The sequence below is a fragment of the Halictus rubicundus genome, chromosome 4 (genome assembly GCF_050948215.1).
Source record: "Halictus rubicundus isolate RS-2024b chromosome 4, iyHalRubi1_principal, whole genome shotgun sequence".
Classification (NCBI taxonomy): domain Eukaryota; kingdom Metazoa; phylum Arthropoda; class Insecta; order Hymenoptera; family Halictidae; genus Halictus; species Halictus rubicundus.
In genome coordinates, this window is record NC_135152.1 from 5507058 (window position 1) to 5513563 (window position 6506).

Here is a 6506-nt window from a genome sequence, read left to right on the forward strand (position 1 = left end):
ACACAAAGTAATTCTCTAATATTCTTCGATTATTCCCAGAATAAAGATATTGAAACCTAGAAGATTTGCACTCCAAGGCATGAAAATTAAATGGGTGGAAGCTCAAGAAATTTTTAAACAAAGAATAATTCCTTAATGTTCTTCGATCGCTCCCTGATTGAAGATATTAAATCTCAATGAACTTGCATTTGAATATAAACATATTCGGTGCATTTTAGTCGGTGTTACAACGAAAGAAAAATCGTGTAACAGTATCCGTATACATTTGCGCTCAGAACGGTTTCGCCCTCGCCCCAGTGAAGACATTTAGCTCGACTAAATTCCGGGCAGTAAAAAGGCAAAAATCAATTTCGATGGGATTACGTGAACTGCGAAAAAATCAGTCGATAGGAATAAAGGGAATAAACGGGAGCGCTCGTCGAAGACGAATAAGTTCGGAGGGATATTTGTAGACGAGCTCGGCGGAGAAAGAAGAAGGAGAAGAATAAGAAGCGGGTCGTATAAGAGGGGTAGATTGAACAGTTGGCGCGAGTTTGCGGCTGTAAAATGTGCCGACCTTGCCAAGACCCGGGGGAACATCCTCTCTCCTCTACCTTTCCGTTTCTTTATCCGCCTTTGTCAGAACGGCCGGCGTGGCGCGGCGTGGCAAGGCAAGAGCCAGGGCAAACAACTTTTTCGAAATCTCGCTGCAGAAATAAAGAGCAACGCTTCTGCTTCCGTGGGCATCCGTGATTCATCCTCTGGCGACCGCGATCGCGAGCGCCGCCGCTCGAGATATGACAAATAGCGACGGGAAACCGGGAAAGAATCGCGCGGGAATATAAAGATAAACAGGAACGATAATGCCGGGGATATTGTGCTGAAGAAACAACTTCGGAATCGCCGAGATTTCATCTTGGAGAAACTTCGCGAGCGACCCTTACCCCCTCATCTGAACCCTTAACAATGTGGCACACTTGTACCGGAAGTGGTCAGTCAAAAGATATAGACGCATCGTTAAAACTATTATGTTAATATACAATAAGTAGGCTGATATAAATTCATTTATGACTTGCATAAATATTGTTGCCTACAATGCTTAAGAAAACGGCTTATACAAGTACTTCTTTATTTAGTTGAATACTTAAGACAAGTATTTCAATTATATTCGTCATGAGGATCTTTATGCAAAATAAAAATTGATTGTGGGGGGGGGGCAGGAGTGAGATGAAAGTTTATTTCATGTCTTAATGACTTTGTTGCATTAAAAGTTTTATATTTCACTGCACCAGTTTCTTCATAAATGCATAAAGTCATGGCATTGTTCTGAGTTTCTGGAAATTTGAAATGGACTAATATTGATTTAATTAATTTATTTATTCAATTAAGGAATTTTGTTTAGTTTTGCTTATGGAGGCTCGTGAATGACAGAGAGCCCATTATGGTGGTGGTTACGTAGCTCACTCTGGCCGCCATGTTGTCTAGGCTAGGCGCCATATGGCTCCCTTCTTTGTCTCAAGCTTCAAAAACACTGTCATAAATATTTCACTACATTGTTACAATCTGGGAAGTCAAACTGGAGCAATTATTAATGAAATTGAATGAACTGTTTTATTTATTCTATATACAAAAATATTTTGCTTTTATCCGTTGATCCATTCAAATCTTCAGTAATGCATATTCATAACTAGGTATTATGCATTTATTAAATAAAATTCCTTAAATGTTGTTTCTACTGTCCAAAACATTCGCTAAAAAACACCAGTCAGTATCTTTCACACCCACTTTCAAGCCATACAGAAGGATTTGCTAACACAGACCAGCAACGAGACGCGAGAACGAAATCTATTGTTTCCGTCGGTAGTTAGGAAAGATCTCACTTTCTCAGTGATTCCAAGTGGACGGCTAGTGGATCGTCCGGAAGCTGTAAGGGACGGTGAAAGAGCAGTATCATCGACATCTCCGGGCATCAAAAGGTGGTAAAAGGGTGGTTTTAGGGAGGGGGGATAGCAGAAGGCAGAGACGGTTATAAAAAGGAAGACAAACGACGGGGAAGAAGGCAAGAACGGAACTGGCAGCGGATTGGCAATGCGCTGGCTCGGTGTCCTCTACCATTCCCTGCCTCGGAGACCTCCACCCCGTTCCAACCCCTTTCGCTCTTAACGCGGGCTATCGATATCCCCGAGATACAGACACCAGGAAAGCCGGGGCTCAACGTGCGTGTGCCTGGACAAGGCACCACGTGCATTCATCCCATTACAAAAGGAGCTGAACCAGCGCCGGACGACCCGACCCGTCGTGTCCTCGACACGTTCAACATATGAACGTACCCCACGTCCAGTCGAACCTTGAAACGACCTAGCTGCACCGACCGACGATTCGCCACCCCCGTTTCCCTTACTCGCGACAGAAAGCCCTTTCTATTTAGTTGAAAAATCTACCCTGTTATCCGGGAGAACATCGACTGGTCCGTTCAACGAAATTTAGAACAGAGGGAGAGAGAGGGAGAGAGAGAGAGAGAGAGAGATACGTTGTGTACGTCGTCGTCGTCTTTTCTTTAGAAATGTTGAAAATGCGTCTCGGTGACATAGTAGACGCTCAGGAATTCTACCGTGATGCATGAGCAGATTAGCTACACTCACGTAGACTTCGTCTGCTCCATTTCTTGGCCCTGTCTCCTAACGGGACCAGGACCGAGGTGCAATGAGAGTGGTTGAAGAGGTTGCACCACGAAGACGTTGTACTTGGATATGGGTGGGAAGGGATTCGAGGAAATCAGTCTCAGATTGAGATGAAATTGTTGGTTTGTCGTTGTTGCAGCGGAATAGGATTTTTAACGCTAAACCTACCAAGCGTTAAAGGTATCTGGTGAATATTGCTTTATAAAAATGGCAACCCTAAATTTTTATTTAGGTTGTCCGTAATTTTCTATATAATAAATGTTTGGACAAGGAAATTTACTCCACTATTTTCCATAGATGAATTTTTGTAGTTTCAATAATCGTAAAATATACAACCGGTTATTTTGACCGTGGTAGGTTTAGTGTTAAATTTATATATAGGGGCGGTTCGTTTGATTCATGTCGTGTTCCATTGTGGTCTAAAGAAAATTGTTTTGACTGTGTATTATTATTAACACCCTTACTTACGCCGCAAGGAATTTCCTAGCCGGTGAAACAAATTTTTCTCTCATTATGATGTTTATAAAATGATGTATGAAAATTGCAAAATTTCACAAAAAGCCACAGTTTAGACAAGAGACAAGAGAGAGAGAGAGAGAGAGAGAAACAGGTCTTGTTGAGTCATCTGTAGACTGTAGATCTCTATGCAAAATAAAAATTTTTTATCTGAATTGTAACAAACTGGAATGAAATTGAAGTTTATTTTCTTTCTTATTATGTTCAGTGGGATGAAAACAATATGATATTGTAAATGCATAAAATCCGCAATCTAATCTCTAAAATTCTACCGACATAAAACAGTGTCTCTATTCTTGCAGAAAAATAGCACATATCAAAGTATAAAGAAAAATCTTATTGAATTATATTTTTTGGTGAAAATTGTCCGAGAAAGCGTAGGAACTGCGAGTATTCTTGCAACGTAAGAATGCAGTTGCCGTTTTCGAGAGCTGGCCCGTTCGACATCGCGTCACTTAACCGCTGCGTTTCTGATTTCTGTTTCAGGTGAGTGGCAGGCTGCATCCACTGTCTCTGTAATGCCAAATAGATGGTCGATGTGCGTATCTGTCGATCGTCAATTTATCGGTTGCGGCGAATCGGAAGCTGCACCCGGTGAGTGACGAACCCGCCTCCCGCTCCCCCGCGCCAACCACCACCACCACCACCACCACCACCATCACATCACCACCACCACTAGCATCACGAACCACCCCCGTATCTCCCCAGGAACCTCCTGTAGCTCACTTTGACCAATATGCCCGCAGACCAATCAGTATCCAAGTGCACACTGACGTCCGTACAAGCCTAGTATTGTCGTAGTCCTCCATCCGCACCACCCCAAATCCACCCCCTCGCCCCCACCCGTTAGTGGTCTCTCTATCTGTAGTTCCTGCTTTGGCGCAGTAGTGTGTAGATAGAGGGGGTGAGTTATCGGAGTAGTTCCACACTTATACCGATCTCTGGCGAGTTTCGAATTGCGGAAGATCGTCCGGATGTGTAAAAAGCAAGTAAGAATGAGAGCGAGTGAGAGAAAGAGAGCAAGAGTGAGAGAGTGAAAGAACGAAAACAGAACAGCAGAGAAAAGAGAGAAAGAAAGAAACGGATAATAGGAAAGTCGGGAAAAGAAACAAGGAAACAGAAATCGAAGGGACAACACATACTCGGACAACTCGTCGTTTCCCCCGTTTCGTTTCGTTGTTCTCACACCCAACGTAGTTTCGTTGTTTCTCGGCGGTTTACGGTGCGGTAGGGTGCGCGCAGCTCATTCTCGAGGAAACCTAAAATACGTAAAAACGAAATGCCTGAAGGAGAGAGGTACACTTTAGTAAGTTAACGCCTAGGAAGTAGAGAAGCGTCCGCGAGCGTCTGCAAGGCGCGAAAATTCACGAACGGGCACAGGGGGTTGTTTTCAGGGGATGAAAATGATCGTATTCGCGTGCGTTTTCCCGGTGACGATTTTTCTTGTTTTCTCGCGGATCGATGTGCAAAAGAAAAGAAACAGGAACGAGATTGAAATTAAAATAAACGCGGTCCCCCACCCCCACCCCTTGTCCCGTTCGCTTAGCGTACTTCCGTTTTGTCGCTTCTCGATCGTGTGACACACCACTTCCGGAGCGTGTCGCGCTACGACTGCTGTTGAATGTTATGTTTTTGTTAATTTGTTTTTTTAATCGTCTGCGGAACGACACGAGAACACGTTTCCATCGTCTCGCTTTCGTTCTTTGATTTTGTTTTGTAAATTCTTCCTTATTTCCTTCTTCGGCGGTTAATCTCGATTGTAACACGGCGGACGATGCGAACGTGTGTCTTTCGATCGGTACAAAATATATATGTTGATGTTCGATGATTTTGTTAAATATTATATAGAATCGTTTATGCGCGCGAGACGTCCTCTCGGGTCGGAGTAGCTTTTTTTGTAGGTGAAAAATGTTTTGTGAAAACGAAAAAAGGTAACCGAAGATTCTGATCTTCCATCTCATTTTCTATCGTCTTCTTCTTCTTCTTCTTCTTCTTCATCATCATCATCATCTTCTTCTTCTTCTTTCCACGCACGCTGTTTGTTTAAACTTCCCCCCCCCCCAAGAATTGACTCGTCGTTGGCGTTCTCGGTGAAGCGAGTGACGAAACGAACGATAGAGACTCTCTATTAACGAGCAACATTAATTACATTGTACGTACCTACCTAGTACCTAGACGCCTACCCAGACACGAGGTTGTGTGTGGCGCTATCCTAAGCAGTAACAACTATTCTAGTTAATGAATGTATACGAATAGCCGCTAAGAGACACGCAAGAGTAAACAGTTAAACGCAGTATTTCTAAGAGGAATGTAATGTTAATAATTATTTATTTTGTGGATCTCGGTGATACGAGCTAGCATGCGAGAGAGAGACTGTGCGAGAGAGAACAAAAAAAAAAAGAGCGAGTGACCGAGCGAAAGGGAGAGAGAGAATGTGAAAAAAAGACAGTGAGTGAGGGATGAAACGCGTCGTTCAACGATGGACTCCTTTTTTTAGGCGAGCGTTAGGCACCCCTAACTCGGGGGTGGAGCGTCTGTAGCGTAGCAATATCTCTGTAAACGTCATCGGACGCGGCGAGAAGAATGAACACAAAGCAGCAATCCTCTTTTGTAACATATTAGGGTATTAATTGTTTACCAATCTGAATCCTGATTGTATGTAACCCGAGAGAGAAAGAGAAAGAGAGAGAGGGAGAGAGCGACCAGGGCCGCACCTGCTGCCTATGCCGTGCGTGAACGTTGTAACGGATATACAGACTCTTAGGGGCGGTTGCTGTTCTGAACGCTGAATTGTAATATTACCTTGATTATACGATTACTAAGAAAAAAAAGGAACAAAATAAATGCGATATGTAAACCTTGATTACTCGTGTTTTTCGCTTTTTTTTTGCACGGCCCTGGCCGTAGCCGATCCATCTGCGAGCCACCAACACCAACCAACCCTTTCCACGCTTCCGGCGAATCCGTGTTTCCCGTGATAATTCCTCCTACCGTATGCGCTATGATTGCTCACGCGAGAAACCAGCAGCTTTTCGCTCGGCTTACTTTTCGAACTCGCACCAGTAGATATTGTATGCGATACATGCACATGCTCCCGATTTGCAGAGGCGACCGAGCGGAAGCGGTTGCAAGTCGATCCTGGGAACGTTCGACTATATTTCATTCTTCAGCGTATAGATTTTTGTTGCTGTCTTTTCATATACATTTTTATATAATTCTTTGTCGAAGTTGGAACGTCCAAGCGCAACTCGCAACCCGTTTGGTCCCCTCGATCATCCCTTAGAGCTGTTGAGTTTCTATCTATGTCTAGATTTAAATGGAGACTCTGTA

The 6506-nt window shown here is 43.6% G+C and overlaps 1 protein-coding gene across 2 annotated transcripts in view; it reads left to right on the top strand.

Moving 5' to 3' along the window:
- Ubx (ultrabithorax) overlaps positions 1-6018 on the top strand; it is a 203305-nt gene extending 197287 nt beyond the window's left edge. For both annotated transcript variants that reach the window (XM_076786437.1, XM_076786436.1), the window contains one exon: positions 3663-6018. The gene's annotated coding sequence lies outside the window, so the exon portion shown is untranslated. The remainder of the gene's footprint in view (positions 1-3662) is intronic.
- The last annotated feature ends 488 nt before the right edge of the window (positions 6019-6506 follow it).